Raw genomic sequence first — 23,659 nt, 5'->3', positions numbered from 1 at the left:
ATATTTCTGTATATATTGTATTATGTGTGCATAAAGGAGTAGAGAGTAGGAGGAAGAGGAGGATGAGCCAGATCCTGATATCTCAGAGTCATATGGGGGCTTGGATCAGGGAACAGAGGGCTTTAGCTTGAAAGAGCAGCCACAGTGAACTTAAAGACTCCAGTTGAGGGACATGAGCAGCTGCCAGTAGCCAGTTGATATGAGGAGGTGGATCCCACCCCTCCTCCCGATCCAAAGATGTGCAGGACAGAGAAGAGACAGGCGCAATGCCAGTTGGCCAGAGTATCACAAGAAGGCAATCTTGCCCACTGTGAAGGGCTGCATCGGCATTGCCTATTTAATACCGCCCTAAGAGACGGGTGTCTCTGGAGCGTGTCCAGTTCCTTGTTCTGTGTTCCTGTTTCGTGTACCTTGAACTTGTGTTTTGGGACTCTGGACTGTATATTGTATTTGAGTTTTGCCAAAGATTCTGGTATCGCTCCAGTGTTGCTGAGCGTGGCAGCTGGAAATACATGTTGTATGGGCTTTCTTGGAATTGCTGGGGGGCTGAATAAAATCCATTGACTCACTGTGGGTTGTGTAAGTGAGGCAGCAAAACAACACATCTTTCTCAATAATTAGTTCACAAATTATATTGTCTAGAATTCTTCAGAATAACCTGTGGCAGGTTAAGTAGTATGAATTAGAGTGTACACTTACATATCAGACAAAAAAGAGAGAAAGAGAAAGAAAAGGGAGGGACATAAACCACCTGCTGTGGGAAATTAATCTCTCTTCATATTGTTCTTTGCCTTTAAATTAGATCATAATTAAAAAGTTCAATAAAGTTTATCTTGTAGCCCTTTAGAGAAGAATACTTGAAACAAATAGCTTCTCCAAGAGCTCTTGAAACAGGACCTTTTTCGAATAAGAAATCAGACCAAATTGAGAAGAATACAAAATTCCACTCTCATTGTCATTGTCACCAAATAGATCTGAATTTAAATGCAGTTGTTAAATATATTTACATATGCATATACAAACAAGTCTAAAGTGATTGTCTCCCAGTTTGTTTTGAAATACATACAGAATCTAGCTCAAGCTGACAGTCAAATTCAAAGACAAGTTTGCAAGAAAGACAAATAGTATCTGGGCACAAGAATTGTTATAAGCTTGACTGGCCAAACAATATCCCTAGTTTTGTTATGAATAAAGGAATGTATCCCTAGTTTTGTTATGAATAAACTAAGATGTTAGTTAGTTAATTGACTAGCTTAGATCTGATGGGCAAAAATCCATCATGCTACATGGGACCAAGAGGCACTGTTGTATTCTGATTAACTAGCCTGTGTTGAGAATATATGAGCTATGTTTACTGATATCCTCAAAGTTCAACTACCTGTGTAACAACTTGGCAATCAGGTAAACATGTGCAGAGATCAACACCTGTCTGGGGGTAACTCCATTGTAGTTATTTAGTGGAGATCTATTTAGTGCAGTTCTGATGCCCTTTGTAATTCCCAATCTTCTTATTTCATTTTCTTCTTTTTCTTTTTCCTTTTATAATTTTACTGTATTGTAAAATTCTAATAAAAATAGTAATTCCCAAATTACTTTTTAATTCCTTACCTTAATTTTTAAACATTCTCCCCTGAATAAAAATGGATTCTAAGAGCAATATTCTGATAAAATGAAAAGCATCGCTACAAGTAAATCTCATTAGAACTTGTCTTTAATAGCACGGAATTCCACCATATGATGACTGAAAAAAACATTAATATTAATCCCAACAAAACTGTGCTTGACTTAATTAACCCTTATTAACCCTATTCTTACATGCTAGATCTGAGGAGTTATAACCCCATTCGTTATTTTCTTTCAATAATTTTATAATAAAATAGGATTTGTATTAGTGTAATGTGAGCTAATTTGGTGGAGTCATTAAGTTAAAAGCCAAGAGATGGTGAATTCTAGTCCTGATTTAAGCACAAAGTCACTCTCTCTCTATCTCAGAAATTTTGGGAAAACTTCTGAAAGATTGAAAACTTTGGAACACTTGCCAAGAAAACTGCAGGGACTTGCCCAAGCAGTCATTAGAAGTCAACACTGACTTGAACACAAGCTCATTCCAAAATGTAATATAAATAATTGGGATGGGAACTCACCTTGAGTAATTCTGACAATTTCAAAAAGAAGAAAGATTATGACAATATAAAGTTTAGAGAAAATCTTGTTAATCTAAATTACTGGCCATTTTTTTTAGATCCCTAGGCTACCTCTTGTCACTCAAAGTGTACTTCATATATGTGAATTAAATGAGAAAATGTCTCAAATACCTTAAAATGGCTAAAATCCCCTAAAAAGAGTAAAGATGTTTTCAGCATGAAAGCCCCATTTAATCTTTTCAATTTCTTTTTCGGCAGATGTCAAAAATGATTTAGAATTTGTTTCACAAAGAAGCTAAAGAGGTGGTCAAGAATTTAGCATCCCTGGATGGTTATCCTTTTGATTATTTTAAATCAGATATTTAGAAAGATTCTTCTGTGGGCATTTGACACCAATCAACTTCCCATCGTCCTGTGCGCTCCCACAGGGAGGGCCTTCTCAGGGTGCCGGTGGTTAAGGAGTGCCGGTGGGTGATACCCAGGGGGAGGGCATTCTCTGTGGGTGTGCCTGCCCTTTGGAATGATTTAGCGGTGGAACTTTGGACCGCCCCCGATCTGCGTTCATTTCGCCGGGACCTGAAAACCTGTTTTTTTGATCTATCAGGCCTAGACTTAAGGGGTTTTAGCTTTTAATATTGTTTTAATTGTTGGGCTTAAGTAATTTAATCTATTTTAATTTTATACTATTTTTATATTGTATTTTATGCTGCCCTGTAAACCGCCCTGAATCCTTCGGGAATAGGGCGGTATAAAAATTTAATTAAATAAATAAATAAATTCCATGGAGTGAATAGTAATTACAGAAAAGCAACTGAAAAACAGGGCACAATTTTAATTAAACCATTAGAGGTGAATGACCACCAAATTTTGTTTTTATTGAAGAGAAATTTGACTTGAAGCAAGTAAAAACTATCTATGCGTATATCCTCCAGAATTAAGCAATTTTTTGTTTAGTTTTAAATAATTCTATATTAAATTACTAGGCACCTAAAATATGCATTTCTTCCATATTTTAAAGAATGTCATTTTCTGAACTGTTACAATACTAATAGTTCATTATAGTAGGAATATTAACTAATACCTCATAATTAAAATTATAATAAATTACAAATTATATTATTATAAAATCAGTTACTTTACTTTTTCTTGTTACTATAGATTTTAGTGTGCTTTGTATTTTATTAAACCACTGTGAATTAATTGTGATTTAATGGCACACACATTTGCTGGTTTAGTTAAATAAATAAACTATTAGGAAGATAAGCTACTACCTACTAAGTGCCAATGCTAGCTGAAGACATTTGCTCCCTAAATTGGATCTCAAATGTCATTTCCTCCCTCAGCTCAGATCCAAGCTTCTAGAGACTTGCTGCATCATTTTGACTCCAATTTTTCCTTACATCCCCCATCTGGATCAGACGGCTTCATTTTTGCTGCATGATAGTTATGATCTCATAAGAACATATCCAAAGCAATTCATACATTTTATTAGGTCTAAACCAATTTAGAAAGGAACAGTGTAATTATCCCAGACTCCAAAAGACCCTTTTAATTTCTATATTAAAAGTTATACAGTTTTGCATTCTTGAGTTATAGTGATAAATCTCTTTACACTAAGAAGACTTGTTTCATGTAATTGCTCATGCTTCAAGATATGGCTTCCTGTTTCCTGCAATTGTCCTTGCTTCAAGATAATACCTCTGCCTTTCCCCAATTATAATTATGAAGTCTGCATTCCTGTGATAAACCTTTGCCCCCTGCTTCATTTATAACAAGACTTGTCTCCTGTATTTGTCCTTGCTTTACAACCCTTGTCAACATTTGTATAAAATAGCTATGCATTATTGTTTCCTGTAATGGCCTTTACCCTCTTCATTATCAGTTCTCTGTTAGCATAAACTATGTTTTATTGTTTCCTTTGACCTCACATATGTTCATTAGCAGATGTGTGTAATGAGTTATGTTTTCCTTTGACCTCACATATGTTCATTAGCAGATGTATGCAATGAGTTATGTTTTCCTTTATGTTAATTCCTCATGTGTATTTTCCCCCCTCCCAAATGAAACAGCTTAATAAAAGGAGGGTTTGTGGAGCTGTTCAGGGGGCACACCATCCACCCCGAGCACTCCATGCTCCCTTACCTTGAGCAAACTTGTGTTGGTGCCTCAGTCTTTCCTAGGATTCTGCTCTAAACTATCGCAGTTCCCAAGTATGACCGTTGGAACTTCCGGCATACTGGGTCGGTAGCAAAGGGCCAGATCCTTCCATATTCAAGGTGTTCACCCTCGCGAGGGTCCCTCTAAATTCTCACCCCTGTTACGGGGCTCTAAGAGTTGAGGCCAGAACCCAGCGCAACCACCCAACGCAACAACTGGGGGCTCGTCCGTTGGATCGCTCAGCTTCAACTCCATAGCACGACTCCTGTCCAGGCGTGTGCTACCTGCATTCCTGTTCTCACGCACCTCGGAGAAGGCTTTACTCGTGAGTAAACGGGCTCATCACTTTCCAAAGTTTCGTCAGGGCATAGGGACGAACTTTTTAATATAATGCAGAAGGCTAATTTTGTTCAAAAACACAATGGCACCATGGTCCATCTTGTAGGAAGGAGACTTTTAACAAAACTTTTACGATATATTAACAAAAATTGTCTGGCTTATCCAGAATCAGGCACTTTGTCTGTTATAACCTGGGAAAAGCTACGTAAATATCTTCACAATCATCCCAGGGCGCCTGCTGATATTTTGTCTGCATGGCAAGCAATGATGGCAGCATTAAAACTCTTGCCATCTCCTTTAGATCTAACATCTTCTATCTCTAAACCTCTTGATCACTCTTCTGATCTTCTGCCTTCATCCGTGCCACCCCCACCCTATGAAAAATCAGAGAAACTTCCTCCTATTGCTGTGCATGTCCCCCCCTCTGCTCTGCCTCCGGAGAATCTTCCTTCTGCCTTTTATTTTTGCCCTGCTGTGCCTGTCTCTCTTTCTGCTCTCGGCAAAGAGGAAAAAGCCTCTGAGTTTGTTGCTATTTCTAACCCCCCCCCTCCCCCCTTCCCTCCTCCTCCTTCTCCAAATCTCTCTCCTCACTCAAGAGGCACCTTTTGTTCACTCTATGCCTGTAGCTCATGCCCCCTCGGGACATTTTTTTTATTCTTTTCTCCTCTTAATGCTTCTAACCCATCTTAACTTCTCACGGATTCTCTTTTTCATTAAGCCTTTTTCAGTTTGTCATCTTGTTATCTTGTTAATTTTTTGCCGCCACCAGCAGCCGGAGGTTAACCAATTCACCCTTGCATCATGACTTCATCAACTATGTGTAAGGATTTTTAATAAGTATAGGTAAGCTAACGTGATTTTGACTCTATCACAATATCTTGTTTGGGAATCTGAATATAAATAAAAAAGAAATAGAGAAAATTTTTTGCTGTATTACCTCAAGGAATAAATAGGGATCAATTATTTGGCACGGGACAATTCGTTACAAATGACCAACAGGCTCAAAGCCCAAGGGAGGCTTTTAATTTGATACAGGAAGGTTTTGCAAAGGTTTATCAAGGTCCCAATCAGGCTTATTCAGACTTTGTGGATAGACTGCAGGAAGAAATAACAAGGCAAATAGACAATGAATATGCCCGAAATGAACTCCTGTTAAAATTGGCTTATGTGGGGCTTGAAAGAGCCTCTTGGGGCGAGCTGTTCTCAGTAAAATCCAGGGGCATGCCTGTTGATTTCAACTGCCTGGACCTGCCTGAGATGTAGCTAGCTCTTTGGATTATTGTTTTGGCCTAAAACCCCAAATTGATATGTGTGTTTTGTTTTGTTTTATGTGTATGTATATATATATATATATGTATATATATGGACATTTGGAACATTAAGCTTGGACTTGGAATGGTGAGAAAAATAGGAGATGGTTAAAGGGCCCTATAGAAACCATGTTCGGTTGGAATCAACTCATGATTTTTCTCACCTCTCGTAGGACAAGCCATATGTCTAAATAAATGTTGTTTTAATAGTATCTGTGTATATATGTCTGTCTGTGTTGTCCTGTGTTATTTCCAAGACTTGGAAGAGGGTCAAAATCCTCTCTGATAACACCAAACAAAAAGGCCTTATTTAATAATGTATGGTTTGTCTGGAGAAAGTATGAAATGAAATTTTTGTATGTGAAATTGTTTATGCAAGCAGTCAGAATGGAAGTGAATGAGTTAATTTGCTGGTGAAATTGTTTATGCAAGCAGTCAGAATGGAAGTGAATGAGTTAATTTGCTGATATGTAAATGTGAGTGTGTGTGAAAGGAACAGAAAATTGCAGATTTTATTGTTGTAAAAGCCATGGATGATGTGTGAGAGTAAATGCATGTAAAGGAGAGCAAACTATTTTTATTTATTTTTTTTTGGTGGTGAGATTTTTGTAAAGTTTCTTTTACTCCCCCCCAACCCTGCTGTGTTACTTTAAGAGTCAGAAAGGGAGAGACAGCCAGAAGAAGGGGGGGTGGCTGGTTCTTTTAACCATTTTTTTTTCTCTGCTTAGAATTCCAGTCTGAGAAAGGGGGGGTGGATGTGAAGCTTGATGCCCACTCTTGCAGTTTCAGCTTGCAATTTTTTTTTACTCGAAAGAGGAGAGATTCTTTGCTGGAGAAGTTTTTGGAATTCTTTGAGTTTTAGTTAAACTTCACCTAAAAGAAATTACTCTGATCTTTTTGTGGAGTTGTTTTTTGTTTTTGTTTTCTTGTTTTTGATGTTTTTGTGTCTGTGTGCAGGACACATTGATAGAAGGTGATATCTGGGAGAATTTTCCTCCCTTAATCTGCACTATTTTATGCCTTACAACAGGCTCTGAGATTGTTAATAAAGATACACTGACTCCAAATATGATTAATGTAGAGGATTGATTAATAGCTAAGAGAAACAGTTGGCTCATGTAAAAGTTGATAGACGCTGGAAGCAAAAAAGACAGAAGTTAGGCCAGAATGGCAGAAGGGCAGTGAATGACTAGATAATAGAAGGGAGAAACAGAAAAGTGGTTTTTAAGTTGGTTTGCACAGATTTGTGAATTGCATGCATGAATTGTATGCCTTAACACAAGCCTTAGAATGCTGAAGGAACAAGAATGTACTATAGATAGGGAGAAACATGCGAAGTAGTAGAAAGTGAAAGGTAGATGTTGCATGATGGGAATCGAATGTTGCTATTGTTTAACCAATTGAAAATTTTGGAATGGATTCATTTATCCCATACGCCCAAAGTTTCTGTTTTAACCAGAGAAGCACAATTATTTTTATGTCTTTGCAAATTTGGGAATCATTTTTTCAAACCTCAAGTGAATTGCAATTTTCCTTAGCTGATTGGCATGGCAAGGTTTCTTGCCACCCACCACCCGATTATCGTTTGCAATGCAAATTGTTCGCACTAACCAAGCAAACAACACCCCAGCGGTCAGCTCAAAAAGCTGAACTGGCTGCTTCAATTTTTGCTTGTCAAATTTTTTCCTTTCAACCTATGTTTATCACACAATTCAAGTGATTTATGGATCATATTTATCCCCCTTCATTCAACCAGATTTGTTACAACTTTTTTTTAACCTTGCAAAATTTGCTTTTTGAACGCCAACATCTTATTTTTTTTTGCTCACATTCTTAGTCATCAGCCTTTTCCAGGTTTTTTGCAAGAGGGAAACAATGTTGCAGATCAGGCTGCCTCAGGACCTTCAGCCTGTTCTTTGCAACCCCTCACCCCCTGGGAAAGTCATTCATATTTTCATCAAAATTCCAAAGCTTTGCAGAAGCAGTTTATTTTCATGTTTCAATTGATACCTTTTCAGGATTCATCATGGCCACCCCCCTAAGGGGTGAAGCCACTAATCATGTCATTAATTATTGTATTCGGACCTTTGCAGTGCTGGGATGTCCAAAAGAACTCAAAACAGATTATGGCCCTGCCTAACCAAACCTTGAAACATGCTTTAGATCATTATAAAAATCAGAACAGGGGAAAACGAAACCCCAACCTCCCAGCAATGCATGAAAGTCTTAATCTTTGCCTCTACACTCTAAACTTTTCTAACTTGACTGGCTATCTCTTAACCACAGCTGCAGAGCAGCATTTTTCTTCTTCTTCTTCTTCTTCAGATCTCCCTAAGCCACAGGTTTGGTACCAACAACTTCCAGACCTAACTTGGAAAGGCCCTGCAGACCTTCTCACTTGGGGAAGAGGCTACGCAGTTGCTCAACTGCCAGACAAAGTGCTGTGGATCCCAGGTCGCTACGTTCATCCGTATCATGCCTCCACAAACACAACTGCAGAACCCATTAAAGATGACAGCATGGTTTGTGACTTTTTTCAGCCTTGCTCTAACACCACTGACTGATGCCACTAAAACACAATTCCATCTGAAAGCTCACCCCAGACGTCAACTCCAGTTCACCAGCTATCCCATCCTGTTCTTTACACCTTTGACATTGGTTCCAGTCCAAAATGACTCTTTTCACACTGTTTTTGCCCATCTCATGGACCCAGAGGGAACAACCTGTTGTTAACAACGAGTCTACCATCATCATCTATGTGAACTCTGTAGCTCATGTTCCTGTCCAAACTTGAAATGGTTTCAACTTTCAGGAATTACTTAGCTCCTGGTTTCCCAAATTACCTGGTTTACAAGCTATTGTAGCTTTTATTAGTATGATTGTATTAGGATGTATTATTTTACCTTGTGTCTTGCCTATTTTTATCAGAAGTATTACTAACAGTATTTCTTTGATTGTGCTTGACTCCATGGCAGAATTAAACAAACGATTGAAAGACAGAGAAAGGGAACGCTCCCAGCATCATACTTGATATCAAGGAATGTTTAACTTTTCTCCCTGGCTGACCACCCTTTTCTCAGCTATAGCTGGTCCTTTAATTTTATTACTACTTGCATGCGCAATTGGCCCATGTATCATGGGTAAACTTTTAAATTTTCTACAACGAAGGTTGAGCAGCATTAGCGATGACATTCTGTTGATGAAAAACACTGTTGACAGTGAATACAAACATCCTCTTTTAGAATTCACTTCTGACCCAGAGACTGATGCACCCTCACACCAACACTCTTTGAAAGGAACACTGACGCTGGCACAGGAGGTATCGTAGGATTTCTCTTTTTCCCGCGTAAGTATCCCAGAAGAGAAAGTTTTGGACATTGAGGGGCCTTCTCAGTAATTGGCTTTAAAAAACAGAAAAGGAGGAGTTGTAATTATCCCAGACTCCAAAAGACCCTTTTAATTTCTATATTAAAAGTTATACAGTTTTGCATTCTTGAGTTATAGTGATAAATCTCTTTACACTAAGAAGACTTGTTTCATGTAATTGCTCATGCTTCAAGATATGGCTTCCTGTTTCCTGCAATTGTCCTTGCTTCAAGATAATACCTCTGCCTTTCCCCAATTATAATTATGAAGTCTGCATTCCTGTGATAAACCTTTGCCCCCTGCTTCATTTATAACAAGACTTGTCTCCTGTATTTGTCCTTGCTTTACAACCCTTGTCAACATTTGTATAAAATAGCTATGCATTATTGTTTCCTGTAATGGCCTTTACCCTCTTCATTATCAGTTCTCTGTTAGCATAAACTATGTTTTATTGTTTCCTTTGACCTCACATATGTTCATTAGCAGATGTGTGTAATGAGTTATGTTTTCCTTTGACCTCACATATGTTCATTAGCAGATGTATGCAATGAGTTATGTTTTCCTTTATGTTAATTCCTCATGTGTATTTTCCCCCCTCCCAAATGAAACAGCTTAATAAAAGGAGGGTTTGTGGAGCTGTTCAGGGGGCACACCATCCACCCCGAGCACTCCATGCTCCCTTACCTTGAGCAAACTTGTGTTGGTGCCTCAGTCTTTCCTAGGATTCTGCTCTAAACTATTGCAGTTCCCAAGTATGACCGTTGGAACTTCCGGAATACTGGGTCGGTAGCAAAGGGCCAGATCCTTCCATATTCAAGGTGTTCACCCTCGCGAGGGTCCCTCTAAATTCTCACCCCTGTTACGGGGCTCTAAGAGTTGAGGCCAGAACCCAGCGCAACCACCCAACGCAACAGAACAGTGTGTATTGCTATGACTTTGAACATTTGGAATAGTCTTCTATGCAACAATACATTTACTGCACAGTAAAAACAGTACTTCAGGTGTAAACCAGTTTCAGCTTGACACCATCAGCTAACACAGAAAAACAAAATCCCTGTGGCAGAGTAAATAAAAAAATAACTATCCATTAAAAATAAAAGACTTCCTTTAGCTGAGCTCAACTAGTGATGATGGGACAACACGGTTTGCCTCTACTGTATTCCAAAACAGTTTTTGAACTCCCTGTCTAGCCTACAGCCCTGGAATTTCCTGGTGATTTCCATTCTTGCTCTAAGCTGACCCTGCTTACTTATTTTTTAAAATCCGCTAAGGTTGGCTAGATGCTAGCGCTCAGTCTGGTTTAAGTACGAACATTAAAAGGTCCAGTCTTGTCTGTCTCTAGACGGCAACACTCATCTCGTTTTTTTAGCCAAGGGAGCCACGGTTGTCCTAACACACTTCCATGGTCAGGTGGCCAGCATAACTACAGACATGATATTTTATTTGTACATATATGTGTGTGTATTGTGTATATATATGTATGGCATTATATACTTATGTTTTATCTCATTTCATGTGGGCTATAAACAGGAAAACCAAATTAAATATAAAAGGCAGTTGAAGTTAATCCTATTTAAATTATAATAGCTTACAAGCAATAAAGAGCAATACAGTCATTTGTTTTGTTCAGAGTTGCTGGAGATGTAAGACTAGAATTTTGAGAGAACATCAGATTCAAAGTCTTTCCTTTACATTATTATCTTCCATGTGTATAAATGAAGGATCATTTAAACATGCAATCTTTTGAAGTTATCATTTGTATAGTGTTGAAAAGAACAAGCTACATGTTATAGCAATAGCACATAGACTTATATCCCGCTTCACAGTGCTTTACAGCCCTCTCTAAGCGGTTTACAGAGTCAGCATATTGACCCCAACAATCTGGGTCCTCATTTTACCGACCTCACAGGGATGGAAGGATGATCTCTGAACTTTGAATCAGCATTCACTAAAATGGCATTCAGATTTTCCATCTCACTTTCTTGTTTTTACTGAATCACAGATCTTGTTGCTGTTAACATTCCGTAACATTTTTCTTAAATTAGCATTCATTTATTTTAATTCCATTGAGATTTTAAAAAAATAATAAAAAAATTAACATGTCTATTTGGTAGAATCCTAGAGACAGATTTACCAGGCTTTCACAGAGATTTGCAACAACTGTGCAATATAGGCCTAGGACCTAGGATGTACCAAAATAATTTGTCAGAACTCCTATTTAGAGGTAGTCTTCAACTTATGACCACAGTTGAGCCCAAAATTCATGTTGCTAAATAAGAAATTTCTTAAGTGGCTTTTGCATCATTTTATGACTTTTCTTGCCACATTTGTTAAGTGAATCACTGGAGTTGTTAAATTAGTAACAGTTGTTAAATGAATCCAGCTTCCCCATTGACTTTGCTTGTCAAAAGGTTGCAAAATGTGATCACATGACCCCAGGACACTGCAACATCATAAATGTGAGTCAATTGTCAAGCATCTAAATTAAATCACATGACCATGGGGATGCTGCAAAAGTCATTAAGTGTGAAAAATGGCCATAAGTCACTTTTTTCAATGCTGTTGTAACTTTGAACAGTCACTAAGTGAACTGTTGTAAGTCAAGGACTTACCTGTATCTATTTTTGAAACATCACCATTAGTGTTAGGTTCTCAGTATCAAGTAGAACATTCTTTACTTTGAGGATATGAGTTAGTAATACAGCACACTTTCTGCAAATAATGGTCCCAAGCTCAGCTGGAATGAAATCCCCAATTAGATAACAAACTTCCTCCCTTTCAACTTGTCCTGGGAAATTGAAATCCCAATCTGCACCTTTTTAGGCTTATACAGAGAGAAAAGCTTTCATAACATGACAGTCCTAGAGGGGATACAGGTTAGCTACAGGGCAATGTTTATGAGGAATCCACCTTTTTGACCTTTGCTTTAATGCCAGTACCATGTACAGAGATAGAGATAAAACCTATCCTGGGAAGATGGGGCAAGCAAAAGACATCCCGTTGAAAGGTTGAGGGGATTACAAATTTCATCAATGCTGATCTTCTTCATTTAACCGAAAGGGTATAGCACATTTTAAAGACGATCAGACCCAGGAGGCATTTTATGAACTTACTCTTGGCAAGGGGAATGATTCAGGAACTTCTATAAATAACAGCTAGGCAAGTATAATACAACTGCTTCTCTCCCATCCCTTAATGTTTTGGCCAGCAAGAAGAGAAAGGGGAAATAAAATGTTTGTAATTATTTTCTCCATATATAGCAGAAAAGGGAAAGTGAGCTGTGAAGCATCTCTCTTCTTGAAAGCCTTTACTTATCCTAGAAGAATCTCTTTGAGTTATCTGAGGCTATGTTTCTTAATAGACTGGACTTTGGACCAGTCAATAAGACCACAAGAAGAGAGGAGGCTTGTTTGGATCCACTGAGCTTCTCTTTCAGCCCAAATAAGGCTGGTAGGTCTTTCAGGATCTCAGCTTAGTTTCTTCTGTGTACTGCCACCGTAAACATCAAAAGAACAGCCTTCCCAGGTCCCTAAAGCAACCTATACTGAGTTGAGTTTCAAAGCCTAGAACAGATCCAGATGATAGAAACAATCAATGTACAGTATTATCATCCTTCCTCTGAACTGGTCTAAGGTCTAGCTTCAAAACTGTGGGCTTTAGGAAGCCAAGGAATCTAATTTAATTTGATATGTCGTGGTTTTCCTTTCTTTTCTTTATCATATTTTTTGGAGCTGCAAATTCAGACCAACAGTTTCATAAGAGACTGTAGATAAAATGCTCTTTGGACTTAGCATACAGAAACAGATGATATAATAGCCTTTGCTTTAGTTTTCACTGCTGGTTGTGTGAATTAAAAAATATTGCGAACAATGTGCTATGAAACATACAGACCTTCATAATTGTGTGCTTCTGTTGGAAAGATTCTGTCAAAATAGATTATACTCATAAATGGCAAAAAATGGACAAAGAAAGATAAAATGTAGCCTGATGAGTATGGATGATAGTGTTGCCTAGACAGTCTAAGAAAATATTGTAATGAGTTCTGATAAGTCGTGGGCTCTGGAGAGCAGGAATGATGACACAAGGCTGAGTACAGAATAACTCATACTTTTATTCTTGCTGGAACTGTACTGAAGCTTGGGCTGCAACCAGACACAATATATAGAATAGCCCCTAGGCGGCAGCCAATAGGTTTGAACCCACGCTTGCCGCCTGGGGCTGACCAATTGCAGGATCGGAGACGGCCTGTCTGGGTTGCTGGAGAGCCATTAGCTCCTCCAGCAAGGCACGTGGTGTAACACCACAAGCCCAATACATAACAAGTTCTATAGATTGCATACAGTATATTGCACAGCAACAGTTCTATTTACAAGCAGGTTAGACTATGCTATCAACACCTGTTTCTTCTCAGTGTTCTGCCATAGTGTTTTCTTCATTTAGCTTGCCATGTTTCTAGAAATTAACCTTTGAGAATTCCATGGTGACTTAATGATTTGTTTTAAATGACTCTTATAACACCACTGAGCTACAGTTGAGGTGGGGAAAATACAGTCTGCAAACAGTTTGGGGTTCACTAGGATTCTTCATGTGGTTTTAAGGCAGAAAATACTAGTAAACTTCTCTTCGTGGGAATTGAGAGTTTTGGTGATTGCAATATATGGCAAATATAGCATGAATTTCACATTTTTAAAGATAAGAAAGGACTGCCATTAGAAATTGTGCTGGGTATGGAAGACCATTGCCTTCTGAAAAACTACCATGGGATTTTTATATATCTTTGTGAACTTATTGTGACACACTTAAACCACTAATTTTGGTGTATATGATTATGAGGGAATTCATTCTGAAGAAATAAAATATAGACATACTGGAAAGAACGAGGCATGATGAATGAATACAAGAACTGAACTGATGCTTAACTCAGTTACTGTAAGCAAGACTACTGCAATCATGGGATTTTGAAGAACCCTTGTATCAATACAAACAATACAGGATTCTGTATCTACAATGGTTATTACTGATATCAGAAAATTATAGATATCTATCAGTTTAAACTGAAAACAACATTCCATTTTACAGCAAACCAAAAACTACTAATGCATTAATAAAGACTGTCTTAAGCTGAAATCACATTCTGGTGACTATATGGAAAACTGATTTTGTTTTCCTTCCCACATGTATTTTTCAACTTCCCAACCCTAGGATTTAAATATTGTGATCAGTGAAGAACTACTAGTTGTGGCCTCTGCTTTAGATGGTCTAATTACATGCAATCTATTCAAAATGAAAAATGTTGTTCAAGTGTATACTGTAATGAAGTATACTTTTATAGTTGTTTGATGTAATTGTTTGCATTTTATTCCACTGCAGGCCAGAGACAGGAGAAGTAGAAGAAGAATGAAAGGAATTTAGAGCTCATCTTGGTTTAATTTTTATCTCTGCAAGCCGCCCAGAGTCACTGAGGGAAACAGAACAGAAAGGGATCTTGGAAGGGATCTTGTAGGTCTTCTAGTCCAACCCCTTGCTCAAGCAGGAGACCCTATACCATTTCAGACAAGTGGCTGTTCAGTCTCTTCTTAAAAACCTCCAATGATGGAGCACCCACAACTTCTCAAGACAGCTGGTAACCTTAACAGATTTATTAGAACAGAGCAACGATAACAAGAGCCTTTCGGCTTTTTATAGTCTGGCGCCGGTCGTCTGGTCCAATCACCGGCCGGTCTTTTTCCCGCTTTGTTTCTGCTCCAATCAGCTCCGCGGAACGCCTGACAGTTCGGTTCCTCGTGCTGGCGGCATGTGTTGCTTTGACAGCTGAGAGCTGTCAACTAGTGCGCCTGCGTAAGTCGGGAGTTTTGACAGCTGTCAAAACTCCCTCGTGTTCGGCTGTCAAGCGCTTTACCTCATGGCCGGCTGTCAAACGCTTTTACCTTATGTTATGAACCACACTGAACTATATACGTATAATACACCCCTTACCCTTCCCCTGGATCGTTTCCACCCCCGTGTGTTTGTTTGTTGCTTCCCCCCCATTCATAGTCTTGTAGATAAGCCGGTGGTTTCCTCAATCGGCTGGACCGTCGCGGGGGAGCCTCATTTCCGAGTTCTCCTTCCTCCTGCGGTTGTTGTGGCTGTGCCTCTTCAGGGGGCGGAATACTTGGTATGAAGGGGGGTAAAGGGGGTTGTTGAGATGGTGGGGGTGTGTTTTGTGGTTTGCGAATGCGTAGTTGGTCGAGGTGTCGCCGTAGTTGGCCTTGTGTGTCTGAATGAATTAAATATGAGACGGGTCCGGTTTGTTTTATTATGACCCCTGGAATCCATTTTTGGTTGCCGGTGTAGTTTCTTGCCCAGATAGTTTGGCCTGGAGAGAAGGTTCGTGGTACAGATGTTGGAAGTTCTTGGTCGTTAGGAGTTTTATCAGGGTGCAGTCTGTCTAATCTCGTTATTAGCCTCCTGCCCCATCGTAGCTCAGCTGGTGATTTTCCGGTGGTGGTGCCGGGTGTGGTGTGTTGGGCCAGGAGGAATTGGCTGAGTCGTCGGTGCCAGTTCCCTTTTATGAATTTATTAAGTGCCTCTTTTGTTGACCTCACCATTATTTCTGCCATACCATTAGTCGATGGGTGGAATGGCGCTGACGTCACCAGTCTAATACAGTTCTTTGAAGCGAACATCTGAAATTCACGAGAAGTGAATTGTGGGCCGTTATCAGAAACTATGACGTCTGGGAGGCCATGTGTCGCGAAAACTTTTCTAAGTGCTTGAATAGTGGAGTATGTTGTTATTTTATTCAGGGGTATCACCTCGAGCCATTTAGAAAAACTATCAACAATTATTAAGAAATTCTGCCCTCGGATTGGTCCCGCAAAATCTAGGTGGATACGGGACCATGGGTTTTTTGTTGTTTCCCATTTATGGACTGGGGCGTGGGGTGGTTCGCTTCTTGTTAGTTGGCAAGTATAGCATCCCCCTACGTGTTGTTCTATGTCCTTATCAATTCCTGGCCACCATACATAACTTCTTGCAAGTAGCTTCATTTTCACCATCCCCGGGTGCCCTTCGTGAAGGGTTTTTAATGTTTGTTGTATGTTTATGTGTGGTATCACCACTCTATTTCCCCATAGCAGGCAGCCCAAGTGAGAGGTTAGTTCTAGTTGTTTGGAAAAAAAGGGGCGGAACGTTTCCTCTGGGCATTTGTGTGGCCATCCTGTTGTGACCCATCGCAGGACCCTGCTGAGAGTTTTATCCTTAGCGGAGTTGTCAGCAATGATTTTTGCTGTGAGTGGGCATTCTGGTAATTCGTTGATAGCCAATATGTCGCCAGCGGGGGCTGGGTCTGGGTCGTGGCGTTGTATAGGGAGCCTGCTTAGACAGTCTGCATGTCCTAGTTCCCTGCCTGGCTTGTATACTAATTTGTAGGAGTATGCTGATAAAAAGGTTGACCATCGTAGGATTCTAGGGGATAATATTTGTGGGGTTGTTTTGTCCCAGGTAAATATGCCTAATAGGGGTTTGTGGTCTGTGAAGATAGTGAAAGGTCTGCCTCCGGCGACAATGGCTAGAGCCTCCCTGTCAATTTGAGCGTAATTTCTTTCTGTTTTAGTCAGGGTCCGAGAATAAAATGTGATGGGTCTTTGGGTGTCGTCCTGGTCCAGGTGGCTCAAGACGGCTCCTATCCTGTATGGGGACGCATCGCAAGCGATGCAGACAGGGGTGTCTTCCTGGAATAAGGTGATAGTGGAGCTTTTACAAATGATGCTCTTTAGTGACTGAAAACTATTTTCATGCACTTTTGTCCAGGTCCAGGGGTTGCCCTTGTCTAATAACCTATGAAGTGGCTCTGCAATTGTAGCCTTGTGGGGAAGGAAGGCGTGATAAAAATTTAATAGTCCTAAAAACGCCTGAAGTTCCTGTTTGTTTTTGGGGCTGGGGGCTGCTTGGATGGCTTTTAGTTTGTCGTTTGTAGGGTGGATGCCCTGGGCGTCAATTTTGTACCCGAGGAATTCCGTAGAGGGAACTCCTATAGAGCACTTTTCTCTTTTTAGTTTAAATCCGGCAGTTCGGAATCGCTCTAGTACAGCTGACAGCCTGTCAGCTAGAATGGCTTCTGTTCCTCCGGCGATGAGTACATCGTCAAAGTAAGGGGAGACCCCGGGAATTCCTTTTAATGTTTTTTCCATAATGCTTTGGAAAATGCCTGGGGCGGTCGAAATACCGAATTGCAGTCTTGTCACTTTAAATGCTCCGCGGTGTGTGACAATTGTCTGAGCGACCGCGGTGTCATCGGTCACAGGCAATTGCAAATACGCCTGCGTGAGGTCTAATTTCGCAAAAATGGCGCCGGAGCGAATAGAAGCTAGGACGTCCCTTACTGCTGGAATGGGGTAAGAGTGGGCATTGAGCGCTAAGTTTAGAGTCCCCTTATAGTCAGCGCATATTCTAATTTGCCCGTTAGGTTTTACTGGTGTTACGATGGGGGTTTCCCAACTGCCCCCGTCAGTAGGTTCTAAAACTCCCAGCTTGACAAGGCGTTCCAGTTCGTCCTCAATTTTTTGTTTGAGAGCGAAGGGGACCCTCCTGGCCCTAATTTTGATAGGTTGTATGGCGGGGTTTAAGTTAAGGGCGATAGGAGGGCCTGTATATTTGCCTAAGGAACCGTCGAAAACGTCTGCATATTTTCTGCAGACGGTCTCGAGGTTTGAGGTTTGTACAGCATTGACGCCGGTAATGGCAATTCCTAAGGGGCTAAACCAGTTTAACCCTATTAGATTAGTGCGATCCCCTTGGGTGACTATTACTTCTAGAGGTCCCTTGAACTTTTTGTACTCCACCCAGACCTTAGCCTTGCCCTTGAGTTGAATCGGTGTTTTCTGGTAGTCTGCTAACTGAACCTGTGGGTTTTCTAACGGTATTGTTTTTTTTACTGCGCCTGCAGATTTCCCTATACGTCTTTAACGAAATTAGGGTTACAGCTGAACCTGAGTCCACCTCCATGTCACAATAAACTCCCTGCAGCTTAGTTTTAATTTTTACCTTAGGGCTCAAATTGTGCACCCCCTCAACTGTCTCCACTAACACCTCTGGGGGCTTTCCCTTACTGGCTCGGTGGGTGATCGTACCTGGGGGGGTCGCCTCCACTTCATGTAGGTTGTCGTGGGGACGGCTTCTGCAGACGGGTTTAATGTGGCCGGTCTTGCCGCAATTATGGCATTTAGCGCTCCGGAACCGGCAATTTGCCCGGGCATGGTTGCCCCCGCAGCTGGCGCAGGCGTTTCGTTGTTCTCTTTGAGCTGAGGAGTAGTTTCTTGGGTTGGGACGATCGTTGTTGTCACTTCGTCTATTTTGCCTTCTCTCCATTCGGCGTTGTATCGCGTCGGTGTCAGTCAGATCTATGGACTCTTCGTTGCTGAAGGACGCTTCGTCCTGATGGACGCTGCCTTGGGGTTCCATTGCTGTTCGGTTGAGGGACTTCTTGTGGTTATCTTCATATGCCAAGATCTCCCGGGAGACCTGGGCGAGTGTCATCTCGGGTTTTGACGTGATTTTTTTCTTGAGGCGTTCGTCTCTCAGCCCGATGACCACTTGGTCCCGGATCCAGTCTTCTAAGTCAGGAAAGTTGCAGCTCCGCGCAGCGTGCCGGACTCCCGCGATGAAGTTGTTTGCGGCTTCATCCGGCCGCTGCCTTCGCTGGGCGAACTGTACCCGCCAGTACAGTTCTGAGCGGGCCGGCATGTAGTGCTTGCTGAGCCGGTCGACGAGTTCAGAATAGGGAACCTCTGTTATCGGCACGGGGCTGAATAGCCCGACAGCAGCATCGTAGACGGGTGGACCGCTGATGTATAGAAGTGCTGCTGCTTTGGCTCTGTCATCTGTAATTTTGCTGACGAGGAGGAACCCCTCGACCTGCCCCAGATGCGACTCCCATCGCTCGGGGTGGCGAGTGTCGAATTCCCTCACTCGTCCGAAATTTGCCATGCTGTCTGGGCTCGGTGGTCCGCTTCGCTGTGGAAGTTAAAACTCCCAGTGACTAGCTCTGCCGGCCGAGGACTCTTCCTGGCCGTGACTTCAGCTCTGGAAGCGGATCCCACCTTCGTCGCCAGTGAAGTGGCTGGAACAGACCACTCAAGACAGCTGGTAACCTTAACAGATTTATTAGAACAGAGCAACGATAACAAGAGCCTTTCGGCTTTTTATAGTCTGGCGCCGGTCGTCTGGTCCAATCACCGGCCGGTCTTTTTCCCGCTTTGTTTCTGCTCCAATCAGCTCCGCGGAACGCCTGACAGTTCGGTTCCTCGTGCTGGCGGCATGTGTTGCTTTGACAGCTGAGAGCTGTCAACTAGTGCGCCTGCGTAAGTCGGGAGTTTTGACAGCTGTCAAAACTCCCTCGTGTTCGGCTGTCAAGCGCTTTACCTCATGGCCGGCTGTCAAACGCTTTTACCTTATGTTATGAACCACACTGAACTATATACATATAATACACACTGAGGGAAACAGAACAGAAAGGGATCTTGGAAGGGATCTTGTAGGTCTTCTAGTCCAACCCCTTGCTCAAGCAGGAGACCCTATACCAGGGGTCGGCAACCCGAAAAAGGAAGAGAGCCACTGGGAACCGGTTCCATCACACACACATAAAAGTGGGAGCCGCATGTGTGCGTCCATGCACGCGCATGTGCAAAAAAATGTCTTGCTCATGCGCAAAACGGTTTTTTCTTGCGCATGCGTGGACGCCCGCAGTTGCCACCTTCCTGTGTGTGTGATGGAACTGGTTCCCAGTGGCAGCGGCGCCGCCGCCTTCGGCAGCCTGTAAGCGTGCCGTGGCAGCTCTCCCAAAGAGAGGAGGGCGGCGGCCTGCAAACGGGCCGCGGCGGCTTTCCTCCTCTTTGGGGGAGCTGCCGCGGCACGTTTGCAGGCTGCCGAAGGCGGCAGCTCTGCAGGCGGGCCGCGGCAGCTGTTGCGGCCTATGGGCGCGACATTCGGCAGGGCCCCTCTTCGCAGCACGGCGCGAGGCCCTCACCCCCCATGGACACGCCCTCCTTGCCACGGGAGCCACCCCCGCCATCCTCGCACACCACTAGCGCAGGCCCACCTCGTCTTGGGGGCCTGCCCTCCGCACGCCGGCTGCATCCTCCGATCGACCGACGCCGCCAGGGAGACTGCCCGGTGTCGGGCTCGACACGCCCGACACCCGGTGAGGCCGCGGAGGGACTCATCGGGCCCCGTGACCAGCTGCCGGCGTCTGCTGGGGAAGAGCGCGGCCGCCGGGACGACCCAGCAGCCACCGGCGCCTCTCTCGATGCCCCAGCAGCCACCGGGGCCTTCCGGCAGGCCGGGGAACAGCCGTGGAAACGCACAGCCGGCTGACATGACCCAGCGCCAACGCAGTGGGCCGAGGAAGAGCGCAGGAGTGGGGCAGGAGCGAGCGTGCCTGTCCTGCTCCTTTTCTCTTCCAAGCGCCGCTGAGATCTCACTTTCCCCCCCTCTTCCTCCCTCTCTCATGCTTTACATACACACACACACACACACGCACACACACAAAAGCACAGAGTTCCCCTTCCCCCTTGTACAGGAATGAAAGGCCCCCCAAAGGAAGCCCGGCCTCTTCACCGGACCGATCAGCTGAGGAGGTTTTTGCAAGTGGGAGACGGGCAGAGCAAGATAGCCAGAGACTCCTCAGACGGCGCCGTCTTTTTCTTCCCCTCCAGCTGCTGGCTCTGAGCCCCAGCTCGCGGGTCTGCCTGGCGGCTTTGCGCGAAGCTTGCCGGGGTCGTTTTGAGATTTACACGTGTCGTTCTCGGGGGGGGGAAAGGGGTACCCGACCTATTCCCCCCCCGTTGAACGAGCCAGGGGAGGGCAAGAGCCTCTGCGGGCAGGGAGGGAGGAGCGGCGAGAAAGGGACGTTTGGGTGTAAGCCGAGCAACCCCGAAAATCGGTTTGAGTAGAAAAGGAGGAGCTTTGGCAGGGAGGGAAGTGAGGTTGGAAAAGCAGGCCGGGCGAAGGAAGGGAGCGGAGGCGGCAGCTTTGCAGACTCAGCTTTCTCAAAGAGCGGCGCCGCTGCCCGTTCGCGCGGAGGTACGCGCGCACCTCTCTAAAGGTTTGGGGAGGTGCGCGCGCACTCTCGGAATGGGTAGCAGCCCCGCTTGTTGCGAAAGCTGCTGCGGCCCGTCTGCAAAGCTGCAGCTTTCGGCAGCTTTGCAGACGGGCTACGGCAGCTTTTGCAACAAGCGGGGCCGCTGCCCGTTTGCGCCGAGGTACGGAGACCTGCCGACGTTTGGGGAGGTTTGGGGAGGTGCGCAGGTCTCCGGACGGCAGCGGCTTGGGAGAGGTGCGCGCGCACTCTCCAAACCGCCGCCATCCCGTTTGCACAGCTGCCGTGAACGCGGCAGGTCTCCGGACGGGACGGCGGCAGCTTTTTTTATTTTTTATTTTTAATGAGCGACGCGTCTGCCTTCTGCATGCAACACAACCCCGCCACCGCGAGGCACAAAGATCAGGTTGATATTCAGATGGTATCCAGAGAGTCCCTGCAAACAAGGCAGACGCTGGCGAGGTGAAGTGATAATTAAAGCACCAAGAAAGCCTGACAAAGGCGGCAGGGCGGGGAGCCCTCCTGCACAAATCAAATACTAATCAAAAGCCAAGGAGACGAGCGGGTGGCCGAGGGAGTTTCCAGCCCCTGCGCCTACATTGTCTCAGATTCTACTGCTGACGGTGGTGGACAAGGCGAATTAAAAGCAGCCTGCCGCCCAGGAGACGGCAGCCAAAGCTTTGACCACACCACCCCCCTTGTATCTCATTTGGTGAAAAGAAACAAATTAAAAAGGGGGGTGGGGTACCGTGAAAGTGTCAAGAGGCGGCCGTGGCAACCGGGGGTGGGGGAGCTGTCTTCCACAAGACAGCGCTACCTCAGGAAGACCAGAAAGGGGTCTCGCCTATTCTTCTGTGCTCTCCTCCGCCCACCTTTCGGGCTGAGTCTGGCGGCCGGGAACTCTGCTTCCCCTGTTTGGCGAAGTGGCGTCAGAGCCAGGCTTCAGCAGCCTGCGCGGCAAGGAATACCCTGTGTGGCCGCGGCTCTCGGGGAAGCCCTGGCTGTCCGCTTCCTCGCTCCACGCTGCCATTCGGGGCCCGCGCGTTCCCCGGGCAAATCGCGGCGCCCAGCAGGCGAGGAAACACGCCTGCTCCAGTCGCCCCCCTTCCCTCAGGAGACGCGAAGCAAGTGACCGCCCGGAGCGCGGGCTCTCCGGGAGCCGCCTCTGCTGCCGCAGTCCTTGCGGTTCCCGCTTGCTCGGTAGGGATCTTTCCCGGGACTGGCTTTTCCCTCTTAGCCAGACATTGTGGAACCGCTTTCCTCCTCCTCTTCTCCAAAAAGGCCTGTTGGAAAACTGCACAGAGCAGAAGCAGCAGCCAGGAGCCCACCATCTCTCCTCTCCCGCTCGCTCTCGCCGGAGCGGAGCAGCCCTGGAGCAGCCCTGGTGAGCCAAAGAGACGAAAGGCCCCGAGCGATAGGAAGGGGATCTCTGCCCTAGAGCGGGGGGGGGAGGAAAGGCCCGATCGCTTTGTGTTACCTGCCGTGAAACCAGTCCTTGCAGGCGTCGCACTCGATCATGAAGCGGGTTACGTCGTAGGGCAGCCAGGCAGCGGAAAGAAGCAGGCAGGCAGGGCGCGGAGGTACAGAGACCTGCCGATGTTTGGGGAGGTTTGGGGAGGTGCGCGCGCACCTCCCCAAACCTCCCCAAACTTCGGCAGGTCTCCGGACGGCGGCGGCTTGGGAGAGGTGCGCGCGCACCACTGCCCGTTCGAAGAGGTGCGCGCGCACCGGGTGGCTGGGAGCCGCAGGAGACGGCTCAAAGAGCCGCATGCGGCTCCGGAGCCGCGGGTTGCCGACCTGTGCCCTATACCATTTCAGACAAGTGGCTGTTCAGTCTCTTCTTAAAAACCTCCAATGATGGAGCACCCACAACTTCTGGAGGCAAATTGCTGCACACTTGTTAATTGTTCTCACAGTTAGTAAATTTCTCCTTAGTTCTATGTGGCTTCTCTCCTTGATTAGTTTCCATCCATTATTTGTCTTGCCTTCTGGTGCTTTGAAAAATGGGTGGACACCCTCTTCTTTGTGACACCCCCTCAAATATTAGTTGGGCGACCATATAGATTTTATTAAATAAAAATAAATAAAAAACTTTATGGTGCAAATTAGTACAGACATTTGGCACAGGCAATTCCTCTGTGTGTGTTGGCTATTCCTTATGGGGCAACATTATTTCCAGATTGTGCAATGGTAGCACCATTTTCCACTCCCTTCTAAAGGGGAAGGGAGAGAATTTTTCAATGAAAAAAATTATGCAACTACTG

The 23,659-nt window shown here is 44.2% G+C and overlaps 1 protein-coding gene across 2 annotated transcripts in view; it reads right to left on the bottom strand.

The window, feature by feature from the left end:
* The window catches only part of NTNG1 (netrin G1), a gene marked incomplete at its 5' end in the record, with an annotated part of 263,764 nt that overhangs the window by 91,323 nt on the left and 148,782 nt on the right, over nt 1-23,659 (bottom strand). The window lies entirely within an intron of this gene.

Source organism: Vipera ursinii (assembly GCF_947247035.1).
Source record: "Vipera ursinii genome assembly, chromosome: 3".
In the NCBI taxonomy this organism is placed as follows: Eukaryota; Metazoa; Chordata; class Lepidosauria; order Squamata; family Viperidae; genus Vipera; species Vipera ursinii.
The sequence above is the reverse complement of the archived record's forward strand: the minus strand, read 5'-3'. Positions and strand labels throughout refer to the sequence as shown.